At 39.1% G+C, this 14,255-nt stretch overlaps 1 protein-coding gene across 14 annotated transcripts in view; it reads right to left on the bottom strand.

The window, feature by feature from the left end:
- Positions 1 to 14,255, bottom strand: part of GNG12 (G protein subunit gamma 12) — a 211,790-nt gene that overhangs the window by 69,403 nt on the left and 128,132 nt on the right. For 12 of the 14 annotated variants that reach the window (XR_002781738.1, XR_002781741.1, XR_002781737.1 and 9 more), the window contains one exon: positions 429 to 482. The gene's annotated coding sequence lies outside the window, so the exon portion shown is untranslated. Of the gene's footprint in view, positions 1 to 428; positions 483 to 2,431; positions 2,437 to 14,255 lie in introns of all 14 variants that reach the window. The other 2 variants (XR_002781742.1, XM_011365727.1) reach the window with 1 other exon arrangement.

The raw sequence follows: 14,255 nt of genomic DNA, 5'->3' as shown, positions 1-14,255 counted from the left end.
AGAGCAATAAGAAAGTTAACATGTTTTAGCTGTGCGCCAGTTTTCATTACAACACACTGCAAAGGACTGTCTGCATTCCTTGGCTGAAGTAACACTTTGTTGTGGATACTGCTTGAAACTAGTGGACCATCGACCGAGGCCTGGAAATAGTTTCATTACAAAAAAAAAAAGTTTTATTTTAATAGTATTTGGCATGTAATCATATATCTTTTCCCTGAACATGTACTTAGCAAAAGAACATGGATTGATCTTTTTTTTTTTTTTTTAAAGGCATAGAAACATTTAAAATCGTTTCAGAGAGGGGAAAAAAGTGTGAATAAATAAACATCTAATCATAATACTGGTAGGGATGCATCTAACTTAGAAGTGTAAATATCACTTTGAAAATAATGTCAAGCAGTCACTTTGTTTTAAAAAAGAGAACTTACCAGTAAGACTTTGTGTGGCCCACTGTTTTCAGGTTTCAAGTGGGGGGAATGAATCTGAAATAGAATTAAACAAACATTCCGTAAGTACATCACATTTGGAAAGGGTGTGCTTTCTGTCCCAAGTGGCTGACATATGTTGAGTATTATTCTTTTGGTTAAAGATTAGCAAAGCTTTTTCTGGCTCCTGATGGAATAGGGAGAAATTTTTTTGCCTACATATTTCAACTTCCTGAATAGAAAGCATTCTCTCATCTACTTCAGAAAGTGCTGAAAGGCTGAGCCCAGTATAACTATAAATGGTAGTGTTTTCATCCAAACCCCTCCAAGTCAGCGGAAGCCTCCCTAGTTGTTGCTCTTGCCTTGGTCCCTCAGTCCCCTTCTGCTAGGACAGAGCCATGGCTCCCTTTATGGAACCAACAAAAATTGGATGGTCCAGCATAACTTGAATAGCAAGAGGAGTATACGACGCTTTTCAATAGTGGTCACCTTATCACAACCACAAATTTTTGTTTTATTGATAATGGTGAGCCTAAGGCAGTGCTGTTCAACAGAAATATAGCACAAGCCACATACATAATTTATTCAGAATATTATTATTTCATTATAACCAATATAAAATTATTAATGAGACATTTTACTTCTTTTTTTTTTTTCATACTAAATCTTCAAGACCCTGTATATCTCAAGTTGGGATAGTCATATTTTAAGTAGTTGATAATCACAGTGGCTGGTGACCACACCAGACTCTACAGGCCTGGGGAATCTGTTCTGGGCTTTCGGTTACTGGCAAGGCTCCAAAGTGAGTCAAATGCATATGGAGATTTTACTCATCTATTTCCCTGCTTCTAGTAATTCATCATTACTCCATTCATGATGTCATTTTAGTAGAAATAATAATGTAATAATAGCAAATACTTATATATAGCACCTATGATGTGTCAGGAACTATTCTCAGTATGTTCCTATGTTTCCTCAATGAATCCTCACAATAACTTCATCATGTAAGTATATTATCATTCCCATTTTGAATGAGGAAATTGAGGCACGAAGAGGTTAAGGTTACAAGATAGTGACAGAGCTGGAGTTCTAATCCATGTAGTATGCCCCTTGAGCCCATGTCCTTAGCTACCATACTCAATTAAATTTGAATGGCTCAAAATAAGGTAATTACTTTCAGTTTTAATTACAATCACCAAGTGATCCAAGACTGCGCTCATGATAGATAATAGCAGTGATGGCAAATGTAAGCATTATGGGATGTGCAGGCAAATTAAATTACAGACAATTTGGGGAGAGAGCACAAAAAACACAAGCAGGACTGGGATCGAAAGACTACTCTGGGTGTGAGGACCTATTTGGATGCAGTGAGAGGTTAATGTGGGGCTAGAAAATCTTGTCTCCACAAATTATCTGAGCGTAGGGTCTGTCACTTTCACCTGATTCCCAAAGGGGTCTGTAAGATAGACATCTCTATATTTCTCTCAGCAAGGGTATGAAATATGAGAGGACAAATCAGGTAGAAAGGAATTAAGAAAACACATCCTTTTCACTTTATTAATCTGTGGTCCCCAAAGAAATCACACCTCGTGAGACAAATCAGATCCAGACATATGAACTCTCAGCCCAGATCAGGGAAGGAGGTTGGTGAGTAACAATGTTTAGAATGAACAGGCCACAGGCTGAGGCCACTGTGGGACGCTGCTGTGCAGTCTTGCATGCTGAGCCCCGAACCTGCTGAAGGTCCTTCTGTGGCTTCCTGTAGGTTTTAGGATCAAGTCCAAGTCCTCAGCCCAGTCTCCCAAGTCTCAGTGATTTGTGCCTGCTCTCCTTTCTGGACGCTCTCCCCTAGGCATCTTGTTCTTTAGTCACGCAGACCTACTTACAGGCCCCTAAACACCCCACTCTCTCTCAATCCTCTGTGCTTTGCAGATTCTGTTCTTTCTATAAGACATGTTCTTTCCCTACAGTCTCAGACTATCTTCCAGTCTCGGTTCAAAAGCCACCTCCTCTGGGAAGCCTTTGTGAACTCCCTTGGCTGGCTTAGGGACAACTTCTCTGCAGTAATAGTATTTTTCATTCAATTCAATTGGTAATTATGTACTACTACTGCTGACAATAACAAAGGCTGATTTTTATGGAGCTATGTGCCAGGCACTGTTCCATGTGCTTTGTGTGCTCCTTTAATCCACTCAGTAACCATATGGGGTAGGTTCTTTTATTACTCCATTTAGCAAGTATGCAAACTGAGGCACAGAGGTTAAGTCAGCAGCTTAAGGTCACACGACTTATAAGTGGCAGAGCCAGACTGTGAGCTTGGACAATGTGGTTTCAGAGCCTGCACTCCTAATGGCTGTAACATACTTGTCTCCTACTATGTTCCACTGCCTCTACTCTTATTGTGGTCATACTTCCTTCTGTTATTCCGAGAGGCTCCTATGTTTTGGTTTTTCATTTACTGGTTTCTCTGCCCACTTGTTTGGAGAATCTCTGAAAGTTAAGAATGTGTCTTAACTTTCTCTTTCTAGGACCAAGCAAGGTATTCAGTATACAGTGGATGCTCAATAAAGGCACACACAGGAAAATACTGGAAGGATGGAGATAAGGCTATAAACTCGGGCCTAATAAAAACACATTGGGATAAAGCGTCTCCAAATATGTACTTTAACAAAGCAAGATTCAACTTCATCTTCTAAATCCATTCAGCGCCAAGGGGATGGTCATTTCTCAGGCCTGTTCAATACCAGAAGAAACAGACACAACTCAGAGCTTGGCCAGCATGATCATATCTCTGACTAGTTCGTTGGCTTCATTTAATTTTGCACATGGATCTAAGTAATAAGATGCCCTCTGAAAGCCTTGGCTGGCCATTACAAAGGAATGCTAGAAAAGATACTTGCCTTTAAAAACGCAAGGAAAAAAGATTATAAAACCTGTTTCTTAAGGTTTTCTTGGCTTCAAATAACTCAGTATGAGCATATTCCAAATACATTTTTTCTAAACCACAGCTTTGTGTTGAAAACCTCCTTTTGCTGTCCAGACATGACTTTGCCATTCTTTATCCTGGGGTTTCATAATATGTATCTTTCCATCACTATCTAAACTCCCCTTGGATGAATATAAAAGGTGACCTTGTAGAAGGACACTCCCCTCTTTTTCTAACAGTGGGGAAGACAAAAGTTTCAAGATCTGGGACATACAAGACCTCTAGGGAGAAAAAGCACTCTTTCTAGTTCACGTCAGAGATTGAATCAGGACCGTGGGCCAACCTACCCACTCACAGATAAATGCAATTAGCCAAAACGCCCACCCTTCCTTTTTGTATCCAGAATGTAAAAGAAACCACCAACTTCCCATGAATATTGATGTCAGCATCATCTCAGTTATTAGTAACCAAATTATAAATCTGTATTTTGACTCTTGCTATCTCATCTCCTTCCACAATAAACATTGATTATTATTGAGAAGTTTACTGAGTGCAAATTGTGTGCAGGGCACAGCTATAGGTGATGGAGAGAACGGTGAATGAGATAAACAAGGTTCCTGATATAGGAGCCCTCCTGTTTTAACGGGAGACAGAAAGTAAGTGTGCAAAGAGGCAAGTAAGACAACGTCAAACAGTGATAAGTTCTACAAAGTTCTTATTACAAGCAGTGAGTGAAATGACTTACTGAAGAGCTTAATAGTGTCTCTTTGGTAGGTGTATGGAGTTGTCTAGAAGAGGTAACAGTGGATGAATGGGTCAATGGTGACCAAGATGAGGCCATTCAATTGTTTAGGTGACATATGATACCCTGGTTCATTACTACAAAGTTTACTGCAATTATAAAATATGAAATTAGAGTAGCTCTCCTTATCTGATGGGGATATATTCCAAGACCCCCAAAAGATGTCTGAAACTATGTATAGTACCAAATTCTATACATGCTATGTTTTTTCCTATACATACATACCTAAGATAAAGTCTAATTTATAAATTAGGCACAGTAAGAGATTAACAACAGTAACTAATAATAAAATAGAACAATTATACTGTAATAAAAGTTATGTGAATATGGTCTCTCTCTTAAAATATCTTATTGTACTGTACTCACCCCTCTTGTAATGATGTGAGATAATAAAATGTCTATGTGATGAGATGAAGTGAAGTAAATGAGACATTATTAAGTAAAATAAGAGTCACTTGAAGCACTGCAGTACTGAAACAGTTGATCTGATACCTCAGATGGCTACAAAGTGACTAATAGGTGGGAGCCGTATAGTATACAGCGTGGATACACTGGACAAAGGGCTGATTCATGTCTCAAGCGAGACAGAATGAGATGGCACAAGATTTCACTTTACTTAGAACAGCGCACAATTTAAAACTTATGAATTTATTTCTGGAATTTCCCAGTTAATATTTTCGGACTGCAGTGACCGTGGTTAACTGAAACAGGGGAAAGTGAAACTGTGTATAAGGGGACTACTGTAGGGCCCTGGGAGATCTTCGGCTTTAAATGGCGATTGTATTCTGATCTGTCTGAACATATTTGTTTTTAGTCTCATTTTAATCCTCCTGAAAATAACATAGTCATTGTAGGAGAGTGGAGTGAACACTAGATTTATAGGCCTGGCCTCCATCTGTCTTCACTACCAGTGACTTCTAGTAAATCGCTTCACTTATATGTACCTCAATTTTCCCATATGCAAAACAGGGAATGACCCTGAATGGATTACATTGAGAAGTATGTTAGAGAATGTTTCCAGGTCTCGTGATCTCTCTTCTGTTCTCTAGTCAGGTCTATTTAGTTTTCACTTGCAAATTCTGACATGACGTTATCCCAAATGGCAAAACAGATATCAAACAGCCTTTGAAACATACAAAAGATGCTACAGTAGGCATGTTCCGCAAAGGTGAGGCTAAGTTGAAAGAAATATACCCTGTGCCTTGAGTCCATCACAGAAATCTGTTACTAGATGCTGGCAGGGATACTGACTTTATAAAATAATGCTATATGTGCCCAAGAATCATGAATCAAGTCTTGAGCTCCAAAGGTAAAAAGAAAGTTGGAACCGAAATGGTGACACTTTGCTCCATTGTGCAAGGGCTTCTGTTCCAGGGAAGGGCACACCCTGGGTGGGTGATTTGACCTGCTTTAACCAAATGGTGCCACCCCACTATCTTTGCCTTGAGACTGGTTCCTGTCCGGAAGGGCTGGTCTGGGCTGTTTATAGAGAGAAACTCGCCACCTGGTCACTGTCCTTAATCCAGAGAGCTTCTAGAGACTTAAAATTGTGTTTGTAATTGAAGAGCTGGTGGTATAGATCCTCAACTAAATTGTAGATAAGTTGGTAGGGAAATTATCCTCATTATGCCAAAGCTAGTGAGAAATTTTAAAGATACACATGTATTCATTCCTACCTTGCCAACCTTTAAGAGAAAAACAGTAAACAATTAAGAGACATGTTACAGACAACATATTTTATTCCATTTTTCTGTTGAAAAGGCAATAGTAGTTGTTGTTTTGTTTGTTTTTCAATAATAGTTTTAAAAGGATAGCAAGGTTCTCTGGAATTGACCCATGTTCCCACCATCTTAGTGCTACTCTCTGCTTCTGCCTGTTACCCTCCATAGACATATGTGTTTTTATAGGACTATAGTTAGTTTATACGCAATTGGTTGTAAACCTAGTGAAGACACTAGGACAAATCTAGGTTTGAATGGTGGCTCCTCAACTAGTGAGCTGCAAGTATTTGAACAATTTACCTCTAAGCCTCAATTTCTAAAGTGTGAAATACCTTTTGCACACAGCTGCTGTAAGGATAAAAAGGGAGACTATTGGCACAGTGCCACTAGGAAAGACTCCGTAAATGATGGCTATTATTTTCTTCTTCCATTTTAATTTAAATTTTAAATATCTTTTGTGTGTTTGTACATAAATTCGTGATAATTATTTAAGGGGCCTAATAACAGTCCTTCATGTTAAAAAGTCCTAATTTATTAAATCACTCCCCTAATGCTGAATATTTATTAACAATATTTATTATTATAAATAATTGGATATCTTCATGCTTTAGCTTTTTTCATTCCTTCAACTTATTTCCCTAGCTTCTCTAAATTCTTATAGTAGAATTAGCAGTTTTTTGCTTTTAAAGGGTCATTTATTAACATACACTAATATCACTAACAAAATAATGGAGAATTTCTGAAATTGAATTTTTATACATTAAATGGTATCCCTAATGCTGCTTTGATTTTCATTTTTAAGATAGTGAGAGGGAACATTTTTCTCTGTTCATTAATGGTTTGTCACCTTAAAATAATAATTTATAGTTTGCTTATTCATGTAGTAGAATCTTGATATTTTTCTTCTGAATTTGAATGAGTTCATTATAGTGGATGATAATTAAGAATTAATATGTATTTGCTACAAAAATATTTCAGATATTTTATAATTTTAAGATAATCTTTTCATTTACACAGAATTTTGATAAATAAGCAACAGCCATATTTTGTATGAACCTCATGAGCTAGGCTATAGCTTCTTGGTAAATGTTTGGATTCGTATTGCTTTTTATCATCCATTTGAACCTACTTTGATTTTCACAGCAACTCTGAGTGAGCTGGGGGGTCTGACAATTCCTACGTATGGTGGTGAAAACCGAATCCCAGACAAGTTAGGTGACTTAGAAACAACAAATCCTGAAACTGGCCAAGTGTGAACTGAGTCCCTTTTCTGAACAAAGAACCTCTCTTGAAAGGAAGCTTGTGAGGTAAAATAAAGAGATATATTTTGTGCAAGATGCATTATTATCCAAAGCACAATTCCCCATCATTTCCTATTAAAAAGCCTTTCTACAAAGCATCAGAGAACTGTGCCTATACCAGTGGAGGTGCTCAAGACATGTTAGTATTATTTGAGCAAACCCACCAAAAACAATAGCTTATATAAAGGACCATCCTTAAGCAGTTTTTATGCAGTTAAAAAAATTTAAATAATTAAAACCTAAATTAAATGTTGCCTTTTTTCCTTTAACCTAATATGAATACCACTTCCTCTCTCAGTATTCTCATTCTTTGGCTCAATGAATTGCCTCCTCTCCTAGAATTTCTACAAACTTTACCACTTTCTACCTTTTACTACAGGTACTTTATATATATTTTACCTCTTGTACTGGATAAGGTATCAAGCGTCCATATCTTATTTGTGTTTGTATCTCCCAAAGGGCTTAGCGCCCTGCTTTTCAAAGAGGTGGCACTCATTCAGTGTTTCATGAAGTGATGGGGGAAGAATTTTATATAGTTAGGAGAGAACAGTGAAAAAAAAAAAAAAGTTTGGTTAAAAACCATAGCATTAAAGTACAGGTTGCATTAGCTCTGTGCTTTTTGTTATATTACTCCTTATTTTGGCAAGCACACTATCATGAGACAGTTTCACTGCATTCTTAGGCCAGAAGTCAACGTTAGTTAAATAAAACTGAACTACAGTAAACAGAACGTCGGAAAACGTTTCCAGCCTTGAACAAATATGTATAATTTTGTAGATATATCTGTTATGCTTTCATATGCAGATTCTGATATAACTTAAAAATTCATTGTGTAAACATACACACATACATACACACACACACACACACGCACGCACGCGCAACAAAAGTTCTGGGTCAGCATTTAGGGAAAACTGAGATAAAAAATATGAAACATCTGTTTCCTAATATCAGGAAAATTCACAGGAAACGATTAATGTTCACTAAGGAGAAAGAAAATAATCTGGATCAAATTATGAAATGAAACATCCAAAATGCGCAATTTAATACAGTACAGCCTGAGGGTCACTAGATCTTCATGACTGAGGGAAAGATTTCACATTTTATTGAAACTTGTCAGAGTAGAAATATTTTTATTCTGTGCATATGCAAATAAACATAAAATTATATGCCCCACCCTACATAATATTTTCAGGTCCTATTAATATTTATGTAACTCTTGACAGTTTGGGTTGGTTACTGTGTCTGCATTTTCCTAATATGCTCAGTGCCTTACAAGGCAAATTAAGACCTAACTGAACTGAATGGTGGTCCCTGGACAGAGAGGATGTGGCTTTTGAAAAAGATCTAGTGGCTTATGTCTCCCAAGGAGAATTGGAAGGACAGTGGCTGACAGGGCCAAAGCAAGGCCAAAGCAAATTGTAGATGAAGGTGGTTTATTCCTTGGTGGCTCTTCCACCATCCTGCTCTATATAAGCCTCTCTGTACCAACTATGTCCGTGGCAATGTGGAAGGTGATGGGGATACAACAGAAAACAAAATATAGCCTCTCCCCTCAAGGAGCCCACGATAAGTCATGCGGACAACTGATCAGGCAATTATAGCTCCAATTGCACATAATTTAATCACAGTAAGTAAAAGGAACTCTGCAAGCACAAGGGAGAGATGCCTATACCAGTCTGGGATGATCACAGAAGGCTCCCACGAGGCAGCAGTATTGAAGCTATAGTGTGAAAAATGACCAGGATTAGCCAGAAGATGAAAGGAGGGAGACATGAGCAAATGCCCAAGAAGAAACAAATACCTGTGTTCTCTGGGGACTGCAAACAGCTTAGTGCTATGTAGTAAAGGAGTTTCAAATCAGAGAGAACCCTAATTACCCAAGAATCAGGAGCAGGCAAACCCAAAACTGGTAACTACAGTGAGAACCATGGGGCCACAATGGAAACAACCCAGGAACTCTAGCTTCCTCTCATTGGAAAGAGCTAGCTCATCCAGAGGGAACAGCCAAGGCCTTTTAGGTGACAGGCCTCTGGAGGGCAAGGAGATAGACTGGCCCATCAGAGATGATGCTGGTCCCCAATTCCAAGGAAAAAGCAATAGCCAGTTCCCTAACCTCACAGATAGGAAAAGTGAGCAGGCCTTATCATAACCGTATGAGGAAGATAGAATTACCTCCATTTTACAGATAAGCTGCTGGTTTTAGAATACTGATATTCCTTTCTGTTCATTAATCCTATTTCTGACTAGGGAAACCAACTCATGCTGGTACGACTGGGACTTTCCAGTTTTAGCACTGAAAATTCCTTGTCCAGAAATCCCCTCAGTGCCATACAAACCAAGACGGTTGGTCACCTACTCAGAGTTTGTGAGGTGTATCAAGTGGACAACAGGGTTTATTTTACATCCTCTGGTTTTCACAGAACTGCTACAAAGTTAAATGTGATCCAATTCCCTGGAAGCTAACCTAGACTCTTTAGCTAGGGATCCTTTGGGGGTTTCTTGGGGGCTTATCTGGGGATCCTATATCATTTACAATAATTCATACGACATAATATTTGCAAAGCATAAAGACAAGCTTAGTGATCAATGGCTGTCATGCTGAAGGTAAAGAATCACTTAATGCTTACAGAAAGCAATCATTAGCCAAAAGGCTGAATTTATGTTACTGTTGTGTACTGAGAATTAACCAAATATCTTTCAACTTTAACTTTTCATATTGAAAATCTTCCTTTAAAAAATGAGTCTACTTACCCATACAGAGTAGTAAGCGTATTTTCAAATATCTTTGTTAACTAGGGCTCTTACAGTGCCCTACCCATTGCAACAGCTTATACTCGTACTATTCAACAGACAGTTAAGAATGTTTAGAAGACAAAGAAAAACAACACAACAGAATTTCCAATAAATTACAGCCACAATAGGGTACTGCTTTTTGGCTATATTTAACAAGCAGAGCGTGGCTGATAAATCTTCACAGAATGAAAGCAAAAAATTGGGCCTTGTAGAACTACAGAAAAGAAAATTACCAGCGACTGTGGATGAGATGATGGCAATACTTGAGTTTTCGCTACAGTGTTGTTGAGTCAGGCGGCTGTTGCACACAGTTCTTGTCTGATAAAAGGGAACATAAGCTCTTCACGAGTACTCCTTTCCTTGCAAAGGGATAATGAGTACATAGCCTCTGAGGAAGATGCAGGAAGGACTTACACTGGTAAGAGCTAAGGGCCCACCATTCAATCCTGATTCAAAGGAAGCTCAGCTAATGTTAGCCAGGCTCAACACTTCTTGTAAGAACTCGTGACGACAATGGATAAAGATATGAGCCTTAGACTCTCTCTGGCAGCAATGATTTCCAACACATTTCTAGTTAGTTTTCAACACAAAAATATTTTCAAAATCCAACCATGCTTAAACAGTTCAAGAAAAAAATCTGTTTGGTCGAGTTAAATTTTTATTAGCCTCAGGAAACTTTTAAAATAAAAAGTGTAAAATTTAGCAGCATTTATCACTAGTAATATATACTAGAACTATGTTTCCCTCTAAAAAATTTCAATTTAGGGGAGCATTGTGGGTAACTGAGATTTGGTAGTATGTTGAAAATAATCATTCTGTTCACAAGGGTTAGCTCTCTAATCGTATCACATCTTTTGATGACACACTTTCTGTTAGATACTGAGAGAGTCATCGCAGAAATATTCAGGTTACGTCTGCCACACAGAGTCAGGCAGCATAATAAGGGCAGGAGGCAGCAAAGGGTACAGCCCTGATCACGGGTCAGCAAAACAAGGCATGGGAGGTTTTGTTTTCACACTGCCAGACCTTTGGTGTGAATGAGCATACTTCTCCAAGCCTCAGACTCCGAAAGAGAAGGAAATGAGAAGTGCTTCTCAGGTGAGGCTGAGTGGCTCACAGACTCGTGGAGTGGGAGTGCCATGAAATATCCCACCCTGGTTTTGGGGCTTTGACTCCAATGAATGGTCTAGTCTTAAACTGTAGCTGCCAAGACAGGGTTGGTGGTTGAGAATCTTTTTGTCATTGAAAAATCAATCAAAGGAGTAGATAAGTAATAGAGATTCTAAGGACTTGTTCCTCTATTCTTATATTATCAAGAGATCAATAGCTTAATACAACAAATTCAATTGTGTTCAACAAAATCCACTCAGAGCCACATAATTAAAAAGGTAGAAAACCTCTTCTAGGAAAACCAGCACATCTTGTATAACCTACCTGTTCTTACACCTCCCACTTGCTTCCTGAGCAAAGCCACCTTTGCTGCCTGTATTGTAACATTTGTTTTCCAGACATTTTTATGGACCGTCCCATTTACATATATTCTGAATGACTTTCCCTTGGGGAAGTACAAAAACATATACTCACTGAATCAGAAAAAAACAAAAACCACCACCTAGAGCCAAGAAAAAAAAAATCTGTCATTCATCATATCACTGGGGAGGAGATTAAAGGCAGCCCAGGGCCTTTGACGACGTTTTAACCATGGAGCTAGCCATTTCCATGCTCAACCCCTCTCCTTGGGCCCCTCCGTTTCTCATTTGTTTATGTATCTGTACAGACAACTCACAAGGCCCGTTGACTGCATATCCTATACTTCATACTTCTAAGTGTTTGTTTTCCTGCCCACAAGAATGAGCTCTTTAGGTAATACACCCTAGGTTTACAATAAATGGGGAGGGGGGAACTCTGGATATACATGTTTACATAAACTTAATTATCTACACCAGAAATGCTCAATGGTCTAGTGGAGGACCAGCTAATTCAGAAATTAGGTTCTGTGGACGAATAAAGGAGGTTCTGTGCAAAGTAACCTCACAGAGTGATGTGTTCATAAATTCCCAATAGGGCAGGTCATAGTGGGTAAGTCACGTCCCAGGCATATAACTTTTTAGTAAAAGGTTTATCTTTGCCTTAAGTGAGCCCTGTCCATTGTTTTTGCGCATCTAGGTTAATAAACCTTTGAAATAAGCCCTAATCACCCTCAAAAGAACAAATACTGTTAACTGCCCTGTAATCCAATCCCAACTTTGCTTTCCCCCACCTCCATGTAATCTTCCTTAGTTTCCTCTTTAATTTCAAATGCATAAAAGATGCTGCAAAACTGTTATTTTCCGTGGCATTTAAGATCTTGCTCCCTGACATATGTTGTCAGTTTGGTTCAAATAAACTCACAAAAATTCTCTATAGGTTTAGGTGTTTCTTATATCGACAGTGCCTATTTATCTTCTACTGCCAAAGCTAGCTTTTGTTCCTGTGAACATGTCTCCCCAAATTCTATGAACAACTGTATGATGTACTGATGATGTAAGATAGTCTTTCTTAACCTTTTAAAACTCACACTCATCTTTGATAACCATGAACTCCTTCCCTTCCTCAATTAGATTCTGATGTGCCCTTCCTTAGATGTTTTGAGAAACTATGACATATACTCTCATCTCCCTTTGTTGAATTCTCTCCTCTTCTTAAATCTAACGACATTCAAATCTACGTCTCTATCCTCGGCCTTTTCTCTGAACTGTAGTTATTTACCCAACTGACTTCTTAACCTGCCCCTAGGATGCCTTGTTAACCATCTCAAACTTAACCATAGCCACCGCCAAATTAACAATCATCCTGCACCACTCCTCCCCTGGGACTCCCAATGTTGAAAGTGGGACACCATCATTCACGCCCTTGTTCAAGCCCAAATCCTCAGTCATCTTTGTCTCCATCCTCACCTACTCTACATCCGGTCAATCCACCAGTAAAATCCTGCCAGCCCTACCTTCAAAATATAGCTCCTGAATCCAATCACATCTCAGCATCTCCTCTACTGCCCACCTGACCACCCTGCCCCCACCCCCATGGTCCAAACTGGCAGCATCTCTCACCTGAACAACTTTAGCAGCCTCCATACTGATCACTGGGCTTCACTCTTGCTCCCTAGCCCCAACATCTAGTCTCCCCCAGCAGGAGGAGTGTCATCAGAACACTTTAATCCCCTGCTCAAAACTCTCCAATCTCTCCAATGACTTCCCACCACACTTAGCACACACTGAAGTCAGCTCTTTGACCTACCAGGTTATACATGAACTGGACCTGGCTCACTCTACCCAGTCACAATGACCACCCCTTCTCCTCATATATGCCAAGCAATTCCCTGACTCAGGACTGTGGCACTGATTCTTCCTTCAGCTTTAACTTTTTCTCAGATACCCTAGGCCTGTACACTTTGCAACCCCACAACCTTCAGGTCTCTGTGACAAGAATCATCTCCTCGGAGAGGCTCTACTCTCTCTCCCCTTACCCTTTTTTTCTTCATAGTACTTAATGCTCTATTTTTCTATCCTACTGAACTATTAGCCCTCTCCTACACTGGAATGTAAACTCTATGAGAAAAGGATGTTGTTTGTTCACTGTTACACCCTCACTGCCTGAGGCAATGCCTGACACAGACTAGGCATTCAATAAAACATTTTTGTTATTGAATGAATGCATATTCTCAACTAGCCAAAATATTTTGTTGATCTTGACTTTCAGATGTTTGTATCATGAAATAAATATTTCCCCTCTTCCCAAGTGAATCATAATATGATTTTTAGATGAGACATGCCCTTCCCCCTTTAGATTCTGACATGTCTGCCCTCTCTGAAACACACCATTGGGGAGTGGGCTAGGGTGCCCCATCCCCTTGAGGATCAACGATGTGGTGGTTGAGTTCAATGTATACAAATTCATAGATATACCCTGAGTTTTTACGAAGCATCTGACATGTTTTGCAATCTTTTGCCTCACACTACAGGCGTAAAGCTTTACTGCCTTAAAACAAAAAGCTCAGAGAATTCAATAGACTGTCTGCCTTATTTATGGCAGTGTCAGTGTTTCTTTTAGTTAATTCTGAATACAGCTGGCTCTGATTTCAATGCCAAGTGGTTTGCTACACTACCTTTGTTGTATGCTTCCAGGCAGTTTGGGCCCAGCGGCCATAGAAAAATACTGTGGAATATTAAGAAAACCCTTCAGAAGAGGCAGAAGGAAGCCCAGATTCCTCTTGCGAGGCATTTCCAATGCCTTTCTTTGGGTTTT

This window comes from Pteropus vampyrus, unplaced genomic scaffold (assembly GCF_000151845.1).
Source record: "Pteropus vampyrus isolate Shadow unplaced genomic scaffold, Pvam_2.0 Scaffold115, whole genome shotgun sequence".
In the NCBI taxonomy this organism is placed as follows: Eukaryota; Metazoa; Chordata; class Mammalia; order Chiroptera; family Pteropodidae; genus Pteropus; species Pteropus vampyrus.
Note: the sequence above shows the minus strand (reverse complement) of the source record. Positions and strands in the feature narration are given on the sequence as shown.